Source organism: Eurosta solidaginis, chromosome 4, assembly GCF_040869045.1.
Source record: "Eurosta solidaginis isolate ZX-2024a chromosome 4, ASM4086904v1, whole genome shotgun sequence".
Lineage (NCBI taxonomy): Eukaryota > Metazoa > Arthropoda > Insecta > Diptera > Tephritidae > Eurosta > Eurosta solidaginis.
In genome coordinates, this window is record NC_090322.1 from 221027372 (window position 1) to 221044098 (window position 16727).

Below are 16727 nucleotides of genomic sequence, written 5' to 3' on the forward strand. Positions count from 1 at the left end.
TTTACTTTAAGCTTCTAGTTTAACTCCACTTTCATCTTAAATTTTTATTGAAAAATAAGAAATAATATTTTTTTTTTTTGAATTCGGGACTCAAGTCTCACTTAAATAGGATTTTTGCAATTTCAAGAATGCATTTGAACTGGAATGAAACTGAAACTTGTAGAATGTCAACACAAAAACTTCATAGAGACACATTAACGAAAATCCACACAGATGCATTTGTTTGTATATTTACTTTTGCCTGATTCTCACATACATATGTAGTAGAGATATACGCCGTCGCCGCCGCCGATTTTTGTCGTTTTTCGTACGCCGCCGCAGAATGTCAAAAATATCGGCGCGGCGGCGCACAGTGGACCGAAATTGAAAAGTTGGGACTTCGGACTTTAAATGTACATGTTCTGTGATCTTATTCCATAATTTATTTTAATATAATATTTTTTCGTAAAACCTAATTTAAAAAAGTTATGACACTTTTAGTAACCGGGTTTCATATCGACATACCCTAATGAGCATATGGTATATCTAGGTATTTTTTCCAATTTCCAGCAATTTTGGCTTCACTAAAATAATTTTTAATATTTCTCCATAAAAAAATTTATCATGGTCTAACCCACAAGCTTTCAATTTTATTTTAAAAATGCGTGCAAAATTCGCGAAAACTCGACGAATCTTAGAGGTTATACAGAGTTAATAGTTGGCCATGAAATCAAAGTGACGCTTAGATTTACTTGCTATAAAAAAGGTTACAAAGAGTTGATAGTAGGCCATGAAACAAAACTATATGAATAGTATTACAAGCCTTCAAGTGTGCATAAAATATTAGTACACGGAGCTTCAATAATAGAGCATTTTGGTTCCATTCCTATTGGAAAGTTGTCCGAAGAAGCCGCTGAATCCATGAAATAAAGATTTAAAAAAAAATTTGTCGCAAAGCCACAAATGAGAACATTTTAAATAATTTGTTAGTTGCTTCTGACCCATTTATTTCATCGAGGACATCGAAATTACCTAGTGAGCATGAGGAAATATCCGAAGAAGTAAAATCTCTACTACTCCTATCGCAAAACCTCGACTATGATACAGAAAACTAAATATTTTAGTTTATCAATTTTAATTGGGTACGAATATACATACTACATATGAAATGGAACATTTACTTAAAATAATAGAAATTGTTTTTTTTTTTAGTTTTTTTTGGTCATATACCTATATGTATATTTGGAGATTTCATGGACTATTCGAATAATTTTTGCTTTTAATTACTCTTTTGGCACTAACGAACAAGCTGGAATAGTAAGCATCATATAAACAAAAAAAATTTACGAACAAGCTGGAATAGCTAATTTTTTGATTTGCACCTTTTCGGATTGTTAAATGTAAATTCAATATAAAAAATTAAATGTATAATATGAATTATCAAATATTTTTAAACGGTTTTATTTAGCTTGAGTTGACAGGCCGCATGGCCGCATGGCCGCATTCACGGCTGCACGGCCGTTGTGAACGAATCTTGTAATTGAAATTTAAGTAACTTCCCGATAATATACAAGCATGAAACTTGGAATATAGTTCAGACCCGATGACAACGCAATAATAAGAAAAAAATCGCTGGTAGGTGGCGCAAGTATCGAGATATTCACAAAAATCGTATTTGTGTTCCGATTTCGCTCATATTTGGAACACATAATACATACAAGAATTGAAAGCGACCTATCAAAAAAAAAAAAAAATCGCCGCTAGGTGGCGGAAGGATCGAGATATTTACAAAAATCATATTTGTGGTTCGATTTTGCCCATATTTGGAACACATAAAACATAGATACATGAATAGAAAGCGACCTATGATGCCCGATTTGGCTCATATTTGGAACAAATATTGCATACAGTCCGGTAGAAGTGACAACAAAATATTTTGGAGTTGGAGGAGGGACAAGCATACGTGGCGCAGAGTCGAGTAAAGTCTTTGGAAGGATTATGTATTGAGGACTTAGGTTGTAACAAATTGTCAGGAAAGAGTCCTTGTAATAATGAGTCACTAAATGAACTAAATAGAATGAGAAATAATAGGCAATTAAATAAAGACTAAAAACTCGAAAGCAAAATAATTAAAAAAATTTTTTTAAGTTAAACGGTTTTATTGAAAACAATACTTACATGAAGTAATAATATTACGAAACGCTAGAAAATAATTAGGTAGGTCCTAGGTACTAATCATCACACTCCTTATCAATCTATGGCGTTGATCAGACAATTAAATAAAAGCGTTTTTATTTGCTTTAACTTTTTTGTTTAAGACTTTATGAAGAAATACTCATATATAAAAACGTCATGTAATGAGACTTAAAATCGATCCCCATTAAAGTTTTTGTGTTATTAACAAATAAAGCCAAATCCAGACCACTGTGCGCCGGCGTCCGGAGCGTTACTATATTTTCTACTCGTTTAAGACTGTTTAGGCCATTTATTGTCATGTCGAAAATTGGTCGCATATGGTCGAAAGTGCCATCAACGTATGCGCATCACTGCCAGTTATAAGAAACTAATTGCGAAATTTAACTCTTTCTAACTGTTCAAAATTTATTGAAACAAAACACTAAAAAAAAAAGTTTGATAATCAATATTTATGCACACTTTGCATATTTTTTTCAAAAAATTAATAATGAACAATGAATTCAAATAAAATGATCCAAGGCGAATATGTTTTCAAATTGTCCTCAAGTTGTTAAAAAAGCAAATTACCCAAAAAAGGTGCCGATTTTTTAAAAAAGTTTATATTGCGATTGCCTGAAAGAATAAGCGAAATCAGTGTTGCAAAATTCTTTAGTAGGTTCTAGGGGCATAAACACTCCTTTTAAATGATTCTTACCTCATACTTAAGTTGAGGATATATGTACGTATAAGAAAGGTTTGAAAAATCACTTGGGTGGGCTTACATTCAAACATCTGTTGTTTATTTGCGAAAATATGCAATAGCGCCTGAAATGTTAATTTTGATTTTGACACTTCATCCTTCAACACCAAAGCCTCCCGGTTTGGCATTTCCTAAAGTTGGCGGCCCTATTCAAAACTAGTCCCTTGGAGTGAATCACATGGATTCCTATCAACCAAGTTTAAATATCGCCTACACGTTACGGCTCCTTTTGCAAATGTGAATACGTAGGCACATATATTTACCAGGTGAGGCTTTTTACCTTCGCAAGAAGTGGTGAAGAAAAAGCTTTCCCAAGACAGTCGAACTAATGACCGTGTGTGCTACTACCCTAACGTACTGGACAGTCGAACTAGTCATCCATAATGAGATTTTATATCATAAGACCGGAAAACAGCAGTTAACATCTGTCAACTTAAAATCGGTCGACTTTAATTCTAAAATATCGTTCCGATTTAACGAAGACTATTGAAATCAATGTTGTGAACATAAACGATTGCAAACTTTGGTCTACATTTTAAAATTTTATCCAGGGTCCTTGTAAAATTTTAATTATGTAGATGCGCCCAGGATTATATGATTTTCGCCCATGAGTAACGCAATGATATCCACTTAGACTGCTTATGATTTCGAAGACGGCATCCTTGGCCGAATAGTTACTCCCCAACATTTCAAGGGGTTTCTCTGTTGTAGCTCGGCAGCATTGCGCTACAAAACATCCGTTAGAAAGTCCTCGGAGCTACACCTAGAGCTTCTAGGACAGTGACGTCGACGAAGGTATGAGTTCGAAGTCGCAGTCCTATAGCTTCTGTGCTGGCATATGGTGTGAGTGTCAGGAGGCGTAGTAGCGACTGGTGGTCGTGATTGCTACTGTTCGCACATCGGGAATTGTAGCTCTAAAAAACTGGATACGCCCTGTGCCACGAGAGTCATGATTATTAAAAGACCATTAATAGCAACCGTAAATCGCCTTTGTGCGTGACCGCCAAGGAGCCTCAAATGATTTAAAGAAATTTTATTCGTGACGATTATTAGGAGTTAACCCCAGGTGAAACTACGCTTTGCACGAGATATACAGACAAAATTGTGACCATTTTTGGTATCTCTATTTCTTTTCAGCAGACGCAGCAACTCCAAAGACCGGGGTTAGGTTCGAAGCCTCTCTGGAGTAAGTGAACGAGGGACAATCCCTCCGCAAGGAGCTACTCCTGAAAATGTTTGAACGATCTTCGAGATTTTGAGGAAAACCCCGGATCTTTCCAAAATGGCCAAAACGTTGATTTCCTTAAATACATACAAACAAAACCTTTCCTAAATATTATTTTTTTTAAATAGAAAAATTAAGCTTTTTAAAGTAAGAACACCGGCGTACCCCGGTGCGCCGACCACGCCGCCGCCGGTATATAATAGAGTCTATGCCGTCGCCGCCGATAAAGTGATCGGCGTAAACCTCTAATAGGTATTGTGGCGATTTCAAACGGCAATGGCAGAATCTTTTATAACCGATATTGTCACCTGCAATTGCATTGACCGGAATATGCAACAGCGACCACGTGCAACACAGAAAATAAAACAATATAACAAATTTGGAAAATGACATTGATAAACACTTTGAAGTGCGAAGCTAAAATCGCAATAACGGTGTTTATCAAAACAAATAAAGCCTGCGCGGTGTGCTGAACAAACTTTTAACACGAAGTCGTAGCACATTCAATTTTTATTAGTCAGTACATTTTATGCAGATAATTAAAACCAAAACTAAAATCGTCTCAGTGCCTTACTTAAAAAATACCGATTTTAAGACAAAAAGTTTAATTCTTGATGCTGCTTTTTTTCGATTTCTGCGGAATAAAAGAAAAACATCACATATTAATAACTTCTCTTATTCTTATGGCCGGTCGTTGTGTAATTCAAACAGCCGTCATATTGGTGTGTGTTTCAAGCAGAAATCCTCGCGCCTGCAAATCACTCGAGGTTCTTCGGTATGCCTCACCATGCAACGGGTCGAGCAATTGAGACTACTCAGCTCAGCAAAAATTTGTGAATTTTAGAAGTGCAATTTGGTTCCATGTCATACATATAAAATTTCTTGTTCATGCCAGTTAAGGGAAACATAATTTTAACTACTCGATTAGGCTATTTTAAACTGTCAATTAGGTCCATGACGACCTTACATCGACTGAATGACTCCGTAGTGTTATCAGAAGTTTGTTCAACGACCAAACTGAGCCCCGCTATCAAAAACGAGGACGTTACAAAGTAACTCCGTCCTCTTGGCAAATACTAGAAGCTTTCTAGGACCTTTTCCACGTGCTGCTGTAGATCTGACAGCTGTATCACTCCTAATAGCTGAAGTCTTAGCCTAGCAAGCGCAGGGTATGAGCACAAAACGTACTCGATCGTCTCCTCCTCCAAACTGCACATCTTACATCTGCTATAAATAAGTATTATTTAAAGGCACCCGTTATGAGTCTACAGTCCTCCAAACCTACACATAAACTTCGATACTTTGCAGCCCCGCACTTAAGTCTACGCCTTTCCCGCTTGGTCAATCATGTGCATCTCTCGCCTTCTCTTAATCTCGCCTGATCTATTTGGGAAGTCTACGGAGCAAGTTTCAAGGGATGCACCCTTTTCAACTAGTTCATCCGATTTTTAATACCCATCTAGTCCCAGGGCGTACCCAATATAGAGTTATGCTTTTCTCTGTCCCGATTCCTTCCAGGGATTGCTCGTAGTGTAACACACTTTTAGCTGCTGTGCTATGCGAGATTATTGCCTTAACTGCTGTTTGCAGTTTAAGCTATTTTCTTTCAGTTTTTCTACTACTTTGGTTGAGTTTAATTCCTCCGCCTGAAAAACGCTATAGTGGTCTGGCAGTTTATAGGATATGTTTATTTCCGCAGACCCTATTCCTTTCATTAATTTGGAACCATCGGTGTTCACATGTATCGCCTCGTCATCCTTCATCCACCTCTATTGTGGCTGTAAGAGCCTCTTCGAAGCGCAGAAACAGAATCTGGTAGCCTGTTCTTCCTATAATTGTTTAATTGGTGACGCTATACTAATTTGGCCGTATGGTCTGCGCTCAAGCTGCCCCGAGGCACTGAGCCTCGTTGCAGTTTTTAACGCTCTGTTCTTTTCTTTGGCATACAATGCAGCCGTCGGGGTTGTTTTCTGGGCTCCCGCAGTTCTAAGCATTGATAGCTTGCATACCCAATCTAATTTTTATACTCAGCTGAGCAGAGCTCACAGAGTGTATTAATTTTGTTCGCATAACAGTATCCTGTAACGGTATAAACTAATCGATATAGATATAGACTTCTATATATCAAAATGATGTGGGCGAAAAAAGAAATTAATTTAGCCATGTTCTTCCGTCCATCGGTCTGTCCGTGAACACGATAACTTTAGTAAATTTTGATGTATCTTAATGAAATTTGGTATGTAAGTTCCAGGGCACTCATCTCAGATCGCTATTAAAAATGAGCGAAATCGGAATATAACCACGCGTACTTTTTCGATATCGAAAATTTCGAAAAACCGAAAAAGTGCGATAATTCATTACCAAAGACGGATAAGGCGATAAAACTTGGTAGGTGGGTTGGCGTTTGACGCAGAATAGAAAATTTGTAAAATTTTGGACAATGGGCGTGACACCGCCCACTTTTAAAAGAAGGTAATTTAAAAGTTTTGCAAGCTGTAATTTGGCATTCGTTGAAGATATCATGATGAAATTTGGCAGGAACGTTATTCCTATTACTATATGCGTTCTGAACAAAAATTGACAAAATCGGATGGCGAACACGCCCATTTGAAAAAAAAAAAAATTTATGTAAAATTTTAACAAAAATTTTTATATCTTTACAGGATATAAGTAAACTATGTCAAAATTCAACTCCAACATTTGTCTCCAAAGCTCTCAGATGAGTATGTAATGTTTGGTTGCACCCGAACTTAGCCTTCCTTACTTGTTTGAGATTAATTCTTTTTTGTGTGGTTGTCCACCAAACAAGGACTCCATAGTATAGGATAGGATTTACAATTGTTGTAAATACAGAATGAGAGAGAGAGAGAGAGGGGGATAAGCCCCACCTACACGTCAGCTTTTACATGCATAAAGTGCCGTCAATGCATTGTTCACTCTTTCCTCCACGTTGAGCTACCACAACTGCTCATTTTATTTAGATAAAAATCGCACCGGTCTAATGTTAATAGTAATGTTCGCATACAATTAATACTAGGTATGTCGGAATAGAATGTCATAACGAAGATGAGAAAACAAAAATTGTTAACAACCAAACGAATCAATAGAGATCCATTTGACTAGTAGGTACCTACATACATACATGTGCACTCCATACTTATAGGTACTAGATATGTATCTAAGTACACAAATAAATACTTGTAAACAAAGCCAAAACAAGAGTCCAGAAAAGACGTTCATCAGTATAGCGAAAGGCAAACAAAATATCAAAAAATAAAAATGCCCACCCGACCAGACTAAAAAGATGATGTGGAATGTAAAAGGAGTTTTATGACTGAGTACAAAAATAACTTGAAAGCCACTACTGCATTTACAAAATGCATCGAATGACGTTAGCTGTTACAGGAGAATACCCTTAAAAATAAACAAACAAAAGCAGCAAATCAAGAAAACAATAAAAAGTGCAGATACCTCTCACGATTCCGGATAAAGGCAGAAAAGTATAGCGATGTAGGTAAGTGTATAAAGCGGCAGTTACCCACCGACGTGTGCCGTACGTACGGACGTTTGTCGTACGAAACACGTTTGACCGAACCCTCAAGCCCGTAGGAATCAATGTGTGCGTCTGTGTACATGTACATAACATATTTAGGTGTATTGTTTACAGCAAAGCACTGTTGCCATTGACCAGTTTGCCTGCATGCTTATGCAAACATCAACTTTTGGAGTTAAAATTGTTCATGGTGCAAATGGCAGAAACAAATACTGAATAAGAATTTCTAGTTGATTTATTTGTAACCTCCAATTTTATATAATAATTTAAGGATATTTCAACAAAATTTTAAACAATCATTAGGCATTTTTGTATAATAACTGCAATTGGTCCAAACATAGCACACAAAATATTAATATGCAACTCTGTGTTGTGAGAGAGCGAACAGCTGACACGTTCTTACAGAAAAAATTAAAATTGTTTTGATTTCTATGTTCCGGGTTAGTTTTCGTTTACATTGCACACTCATAAGATAGGTCGTGTCAGCTGACACGTTTTTTGTACGTACGTTCGTGGGTAACTGAGGTATAATTTGCGAACTAAAAGACTGAGAGTGGTTGAGCGAAATATCAAAAGTGACTGAGAAAAGTGCATTGAATGGCCTGAGCAAGAAGGTTGCCACTACACATGTGAAATTGACCAAAATTCACTATGAAAAAATACTAAAGTTTTCAAATTACAAGCAATGAGTAACGCGGTATATGATGTGGAAAGTCTGTGCTATGTTCTATTCCCGGTATCCAAATAAATAACTGTTTTAAGGAGCCTTTGAGTAGCGGCAAATCCAAAATTTCAGACAAACATTTAGACCAAAGTGCAAAGGTTTTCATGCTCTAAGGTCACAATTATCTTAAAGTAGCAACCGGATTTTGAAGGTGGCCAAAGCTAAATCTTCTATAATCTTTATGTGTGGGTCTTTTTTTTTTTTGCACATTTTAGCAATGAACGAATGAGTAAACTATGGATGGGCAAATTAATCAGATGCCATAATCAGTTGGTTTTAACAGAGCATTTTTTTAAATTGTGATTTTCGTTTTTTAGATAAATACAAGACTTAAAAAATTGGCGAAATTAAGCTGTTGCTAAAATAATGACTAAAGGTAAAATATACGAAATTTTTAATTCCTTTTATTGTAAGAAAACCTTATTTATGGAACGATTTGCTTGACTCGCGAATACTTGCGAATGTAAAAATTGTTACTGTGCGATTTGCTTAAATGTTGGTACAGAGTATTTCCTTGACTAGATTAGTAGTTGAAAAGCTTTTTTTCCGAAAAGTGGAGCAGAGCCCGGTACTTTTCTAAAATAAAGTAAGGAAAAGAGATGAGCGGGGAGAAAATCGGAACACAAGAGGTAGACATTTTGCTTGAAAAGTCCAAAAATGTCGGCAAAGATCAATATATACGCTTTTAGTTTGATACTAATAATCGGGAGGGGGTTTAACTGGCTGGTCCAGTCTGAATGAATTCGCAATGATGCAAAATATAGTCCCTTACCGATTAACCGGGACCCATAACATCTCCGCGCGGAACTTCTTTCAACATTTACAGCCTTCAGGCGCTCTAAAAAAAAAACTATGCAAACTGCCATTTAATATTTTTCCATAAGTGCTGGGGTCATTCTCGGAGCGTTCGACAATAAACAAATAAAGCTATTTAATCGGATTTTTGCGGATTCCAGTTAACTTGTTTTATCACAATCAGAAACACTTTTATAAAAAGTACCAAAACCAAAGGAAAGGAACCGGTGCCCAAAGTGGCAGACGTGTTAGGAGAATGTACTCTTGTATACATATCTATATATAAATACAGTAATATAGGTAAAGCAAGTAAGGAATGTTAAGTTCGGGTGTAACCGAATAATACATACTCAGTTGAGAGCTATGGTGACAACATAAGGGAAAATAGCCAAGTAGGAAAATGAACCGAGGGAAACCCTGGAATGTGTTTGTATGACATGTGTATCAAATGAAAGGCACTAAAGAGTATTTTATGAGGGAGTGGGCCATAGTTCTATAGGTGGACGCCATTTAGGGATATAGCCATAAAGGTGTATCAGGGTTGACTCTAGAATGCGTTTATACGATATGGGTATCAAATGAAAGGTGTGAATGAATATTTTAAAAGGGAGTAATCCTTAGTTCCATAGGTGGACGCAGTTTCGAGATATCGCCACAAAGGTGGACCAGGGGTGACCCTAGAATTTGTTTGTACAATATGGGCATCAAACGAATGGTGTTAATGAGTATTTTAAAAGGGAGTGGGCCTTAGTTCTATAGGTGGATGCCGTTTCGAAATATCGCCATAAAGGTGGACCAGGGGTGACTCTAGAATGTGTTTGTACGATATGGGTATCAAATTAAAGGTATTAATGAGGGTTTTAAAAGGGAGTGGTGGTTGTTGTATAGGTGGTCACATTTTCGAGATATCGCCATAAAGGTGGACCAGGGGTGACTCTAGAATGCATTTGTACGATATGGGTATCAAATGAAAGGTGTTAATGAGTATTTTAAAAGGGAGTAATCCTTAGTTCCATAGGTGGATTCCGTTTCGAGATATCGCCATAAAGGTGGACCAGGGGTGACCCTAGAATTTGTTTGTACAATATGGGTATCAAAAGAAAGGTGTTAATGAGTGTTTTAAAAGGGAGTAATCCTTAGTTCCATAGGTGGACACAGTTTCGAGATATCGCCACAAAGGTGGACCAGGGGTGACCCTAGAATTTGTTTGTACAATATGGGCATCAAACGAATGGTGTTAATGAGTATTTTAAAAGGGAGTGGGCCTTAGTTCTATAGGTGGATGCCGTTTCGAAATATCGCCATAAAGGTGGACCAGGGGTGACTCTAGAATGTGTTTGTACGATATGGGTATCAAAATAAAGGTATTAATGAGGGTTTTAAAAGGGAGTGGTGGTTGTTGTATAGGTGGTCGCCTTTTCGAGATATCGCCATAAAGGTGGACCAGGGGTGAATCTAGAAGGCGTTTGTACGATATGGGTATCAAATGAAAGGTGTTAATGAGTATTTTAAAAGGGAGTAATCCTTAGTTCCATAGGTGGATCCCGTTTCGAGATATCGCCATAAAGGTGGACCAGGGGTGACCCTAGAATTTGTTTGTACAATATGGGTATCGAAAGAAAGGTGTTAATGAGTGTTTTAAAAGGGAGTAATCCTTAGTTCCATAGGTGGACGCCGTTTCGAGATATCGCCATAAAGGTGGAGCAGGGGTGACCCTAGAATTTGTTTGTACAATATGGGCATCAAACGAATGGTGTTAATGAGTATTTTAAAAGGGAGTGGGCCTTAGTTCTATAGGTGGACGCCGTTTTGAAATATCGCCATAAAGGTGGACCAGGGGTGACTCTAGAATGTGTTTGTACGATATGGGTATCAAATTAAAGGTATTAATGAGGGTTTTAAAAGGGAGTGGTGGTTGTTGTATAGGTGGTCACATTTTCGAAATATCGCCATAAAAGTGGGCCAGGGGTGACCCTAGAATTTGTTTGTACAATATGGGTATCAAAAGAAAGGTGTTAATGAGTATTTTAAAAGGGAGTAATCCTTAGTTCCATAGGTGGACGCCGTTTCGAGATATCGCCATAAAGGTGGGCCAGGGGTGACTCTAGAATTCGTTTGTGCAATATGGGTATCAAACGAAAGGAGTTAATGAGTATTTTAAAAGGGAGTGGGCCTTAGTTCTATAGGTGGACGCCTTTTCGAGGTATCGCACTAAAGGTGGACCAGGGTTGACTCTAGACTTTGTTTGTACGATATGGGTATCAAATGAAAGGTGTTAATGAGTATTTATAAAAGGGAGTGGGCCTTCGTTCTATAGGTGTTCGCGTTTTCGAGATATCGCCATAAAGGTGGACCAGGGGTGACTTTAGAATATGTTTGTATCAAATGAAAGGTGTTAATGAGTATTTTAAAAGGGCGTGAGGGTTAATTCTATAGGTAGAGGCCTTTTCGAGATATCTCCATAAAGGTGGACCAGGGGTGACTCTAGAATGAGTTTGTACGATATGGGTATCAAATTAACGGTATTAATGAGAGTTTTAAAAGGGAGTGGTGGTAGTTGTATATGTGAAGGCGTTTTCCAGATATCGACCAAAATGTGGACCAGGGTGACCCAGAACATCATCTGTTGGATACCGCTAATTTATTTATATATGTAATACCTGCCAAGATTTTAAGGGTTTTTTATTTCGCCCTGCAGAACTTTTTCTTCTACTTAATATGGTAGGTGTCACAACCATTTTATAAAGTTTTTTCTAAAGCTATATTTCGCGTCAATAAGACCATCCAATTACCTTACCATGTTTCATCCCTTTTTTCGTACTTGGTATAGAATTATGGCATTTTTTAATTTTTCGTAATTTTCGATATTGAAAAAGTGGGCGTGATCATAGTCGGATTTCGGCCATATTTTATACCAAGATAAAGGGACTTCAGATAAGTACGTGAACTAAGTTTAGTTAAGATATATCGTTTTTTGCTCAAGTTATCGTGTTAACGGCCATGCGGAAGGACAGACGGACGACTGTGTATAAAAACTGGGCTTGGCATCAACCGGTTTCGCCCATTTTCACAGAAAACAGTTATCGTCATAAAATCTATGCCCCTACCATATTTCAAAAGGATTGGTAAATTTTTGTTCGACTTATGGCGTTAAAAGTATCCTAGACAAATTAAATGAAAAAGGGCGGAGCCACGCCCATTTTGAAATTTTCTTTTATTTTTGTATTTTGTTGCACCATATCATTGCTGGAGTTGAATGTTGACATAATTTACTTATATACTGTAAAGATATTAAATTTTTTAGATTTATAGATTTAATGTAGATTAAAAACAAAACTGGTCCAAGAACCGAGCCCTAGGGTACGCCTAGTATTATAAGCCTCGGTCTATTTAGATTATTACCAGCTCTTACTTTTTGAACTCTATTTGTAAGGTAGGATTCAAACCAACTGAGGATGTTACCTCGAATACCAGCGGAATTAAGCTTCTTGATTAGAATATTGTGGTCCACCATATCCAATGCCTTTGTGATGTCCACAAAAAGACTTGTACAACTTTTCCTATCATTAATTGCCTAAAAAATAAATGAGCAAACTCTAAGAGAGCATTTTCTCTAGAAAGACCAGATCTAAAACCAAATTGCATAGAGCTAAAATAATTTATTTTCTCTAGGCTAATATTCCGCTTTTGACTGCCTTCTCGAACACTTTTGAGATAGAAAATAGCAGAGATATAGCCCTGTAATTATTTTGGTCCTTTTTGTTTCTCTTTTTGAAGAGCGGTATTACAGGGGCACATTTTAAGTCTTCTGCAAAAACCCCAGAGGGCAATATAAAGGGATATACTTTTCAACGTTCGACTTGATATATTATCACAACCACTTTAGCCGGAATTTTTCAATGCATTGATTATACTAAGTATTTCAGAACCTGAAATCGGATCAAAAAACGGGAGATGGGAAACCTAAGAGCGTTGGGTCGGAGTGACACATGCAAAGCATTGAGTTACTCGTTGTAGCAGAGGATGATCCAGCACTTACAAAAAAGTTATTGAAAACTTCAGCAACTTCCAGAGGTTTCGAGACGTCCACACCATTCAAGCTCAACACAAGTGAGTCAGGCTTAGCTTTTAAGTTCCTTTTATTTAAAAAAAAATTGTTTTAAAAGTGAGCGTGGTCCTTCTCCGATTTTGCAAAAATTTTAAATTACCTTCTTTTAAAAGTGGGCGGAGCCACGCCCATTTTCCAACAGTTTACTAATTTTATATTTTGCGTCATAAGCTCAACTCATCTACCAAGTTTCGTCGCTTTATCTGTCTTTTGTAATGAATTATCGCACTTTTTCGGTTTTTCGAAATTTTCGATATCGAAAAAGTGGGCGTGGTTATAGTCCGATATCGTTCATTTTAAATAGCGATCTGAGATGGGTGCTCAGGAACCTACATACCAAATTTCATCAAGATACCTCAAAATTTACTCAAGTTATCGTGTTAACGGACGGACGGACATGGCTCAAACAAATTTTTTTTCGATCCTGATTATTCTATATCTATCTCGATTCCTTTATATATGTACAACCAACCGTTATCCAATCAAACTTAAAATACTCTGTGAGCTCTGCTCAACTGAGTATAAAAAAAAAACCAGTAATTATTCAGCATATGTAAACATTACGTTTGCTTTGCCAGACAGTACAAAGTTCGAAATATGACGATGCAAAAACAGGGTACCTTGTTTTGATTACTTATGACTGAGCTGTTACAACAACAATTTAAGTAATTATTTTAATTTACTGATGCATTATGTTCGAAAATATTGGTACAAAGGAGTAACTGGCTCATCTATATACCACTCCAAAGATTTTGGGTTCAGCTACCGAAAAAGCAACTTCAAATTTCTTTATAAATATTTTCTAAACACAACGCCCCTAGGCAGTAGTTTAGCCAGGACGCCGAGTGTATTTCTGCCATTAAAAGATTACTATTGAAATATCATCTGCCTTGCATATTTCGGTGTCGACATAAAACATGTAGCTCCCATTCCGCCAATTTGTGAGAAAAATTAAAAAGTGGCATGCCAAATATTTAACAGAAGCTCGGACAAAATCTCCGCGGAGGTACATTTCACCAAGCATTTATTTATAAATTGTTATGGCTCTGTTACTATACCTAGTAAAGCACACGTTTTTCGCTGATAAACTTTTCGGTGCAGAAATACACTCAAACCCAAAATACATTGCAGCAATATTTCTCAGTGTTCGTGAAATAAATAGTTACAAAGCTAATATCCAACAGCGTTCTCCAATCACTATCCAAATTTAGGGAAGTGTTGACAAAAATATGTAGTTTACAAATCTATATCCAAAACATTTCTCCATTTGATATCCCACAGTGGATATCATGTTGGGGGGAAGTTGAAAATAGCAATGTTCTCCGAAGTGACGCCACCAAAGCCAACGGATTTTAAATGTCATTAATGAAGCATAAAAATTACAAAATAATTTATACACATTAGGGTGGGTCGATTTGTATGGACGAAAGTAAACCGATATCGCAACATCGACTTTTCGATAGGATTTGGGCTCATGAAAAAAAGTTTCAGTACGTATACCCAAAAAAATATTTTTCGAGCCTGTGAAATTTCATTTTTTTTTACTTATTTCGACTTTGATTTTTAAGGTTATTTTCATGACGTACTAAAAAATGTTCGACCCAAAAATGTCCGCTAAAAACGTTGTCGATAACAGTTTTGTGCAAAAAAAAAAAAATATTACAGGGTATACATGAAAATTTTACAATCGAATGAAAATTTTTTTAGTAGGTCATAAAAAACTTAAAAATCGAAGTCGAAAAAAAGTAAAAAAAAAAAATGAAATTTCGCAGGCTTGAAAAATATTTTTTTGGGTATGCGTAGTGGAACTTTTTTTCCTGAGCCCAAATCCTATCGAAAAATCGATAGCGCGATATCGGTTAATAAATCGACCCAGTCTAATACATATATTACATTATTATCATTCCCGTTAGAGAATCACACTTGAGTACAAGTTAAAAAATATCCCTTTCTCAACTAGAGAAAGACAATTTCTTCATCATATAAAAAACATGCCTTTTTTTTTAGAGTTCTGTGATTATCAAGTGGAGCCACTGTTCACAAACAACTCTCGAGACTTGAGAAGTATGAGACTTGAGCTCTAACGTGATTTAATGCCAATGACCGAACTCGTTTTGTAAAACTGTTCCAAACCATTTTTGTGTTTTATATTTGCTAGCTGTGAAATTTGATCCTTCATAAAGCCGCGCATGATATATGAATACGCATGAACAAAATTCTATTGCAAATTTTTTAAACTTTTTACTTCACATTTCTATTGTAAAAATATGCAGCTCAAATTATAAATTTATAACATTTTTAGAATAAAATACCTCAGTTTTAAATATATGCAAATGGAATTACATGCAAAAGGCAACCCTGGTAGCAGCATCTGTAAATGTCACTTAGCCGATAACCTTTTACACATGCTGAATCACTCATACATTCGCAAATCATTGCATTCACTTGACCGCTTACTTATTTTATTTGTTGTTGCGGATGTTCGATGGTCAGCGTGAGTTTAAATTAAAGTTGAATATTTTTTATTCTTTTTGTTGTGATATTTTTATGTGGTTATTTCAGACACCAATTTTGGGCTGACATGAATGAACTAACACATTTCACTAATAATAATTTTATTATTTTATATGCTTGCACTAATTTTTATAAACATTAAATCTTATTTCCGTTAAAACAATTCAAAATACTTTTTCTTTTTTTTTTGTTGCATACTCATACGTTTACATATGTATTTGTGTTTGTATTTGTTTGCACTTAATTTTAGTTTATTTGCAGTAAGTGTCGAGCTTCTTATTCTTACGAAGTCGAATTCTTAAAACTCGACCACAATATCTACACTATCTAGCTCAACTTCTGCCCATAACAATTTGAATAAATTCGTTTATTTTTATTTTATATCTAATTTTAGGAATTTATGCACATTTAACACATATTTTTTTTGCTCTTTTGTGTATAAATTAATTATTATTTACTTGCTTACGAATCTTTTATATATTTTTTAGTCAAGTTATAAACATTTCACGTTTCATTCTGGTTTTCATATTGCCGTCGACTCGCCGCTGTAGCGCACTGCTAAGATAAAACCTTTGCAAACGCCGCACAAAACACAACTGAAAATCTTTTTTAATTTTTGTTCGCCGCAGTGCTGTCGGCACTGCAACCATACTCACAGTGAGCTCCTACCAAAACGTGTGCAGCTTATATAAGGTTTACTTAGTAACATGATGAAGAAGTGATATTCAGAAACAATCCAAGAAGCCATCGCCGTTTGTAAATTTTGAAATTGTTCTCTAATATCAATAACAACAAGTAAAGCTGTCTAAGTTCGGGTGTAACCGAACATTATATACTCAGCGTTAGCTTAAATTGTACATTTCATTTCAGATAAATTACTTTTGTACAAAACAC

The 16727-nt window shown here is 36.2% G+C and overlaps 1 protein-coding gene across 3 annotated transcripts in view; it reads right to left on the bottom strand.

Annotated features, from left to right (window-relative positions):
• Ac13E (Adenylyl cyclase 13E) overlaps positions 1-16397 on the bottom strand; it is a 367921-nt gene extending 351524 nt beyond the window's left edge. For 2 of the 3 annotated variants that reach the window (XM_067784818.1, XM_067784817.1), the window contains exon 1: positions 15632-16397. The gene's annotated coding sequence lies outside the window, so the exon portion shown is untranslated. The remainder of the gene's footprint in view (positions 1-15631) is intronic. The other variant, XM_067784819.1, reaches the window with a different exon arrangement.
• Positions 16398-16727: the final 330 nt, after the last annotated feature.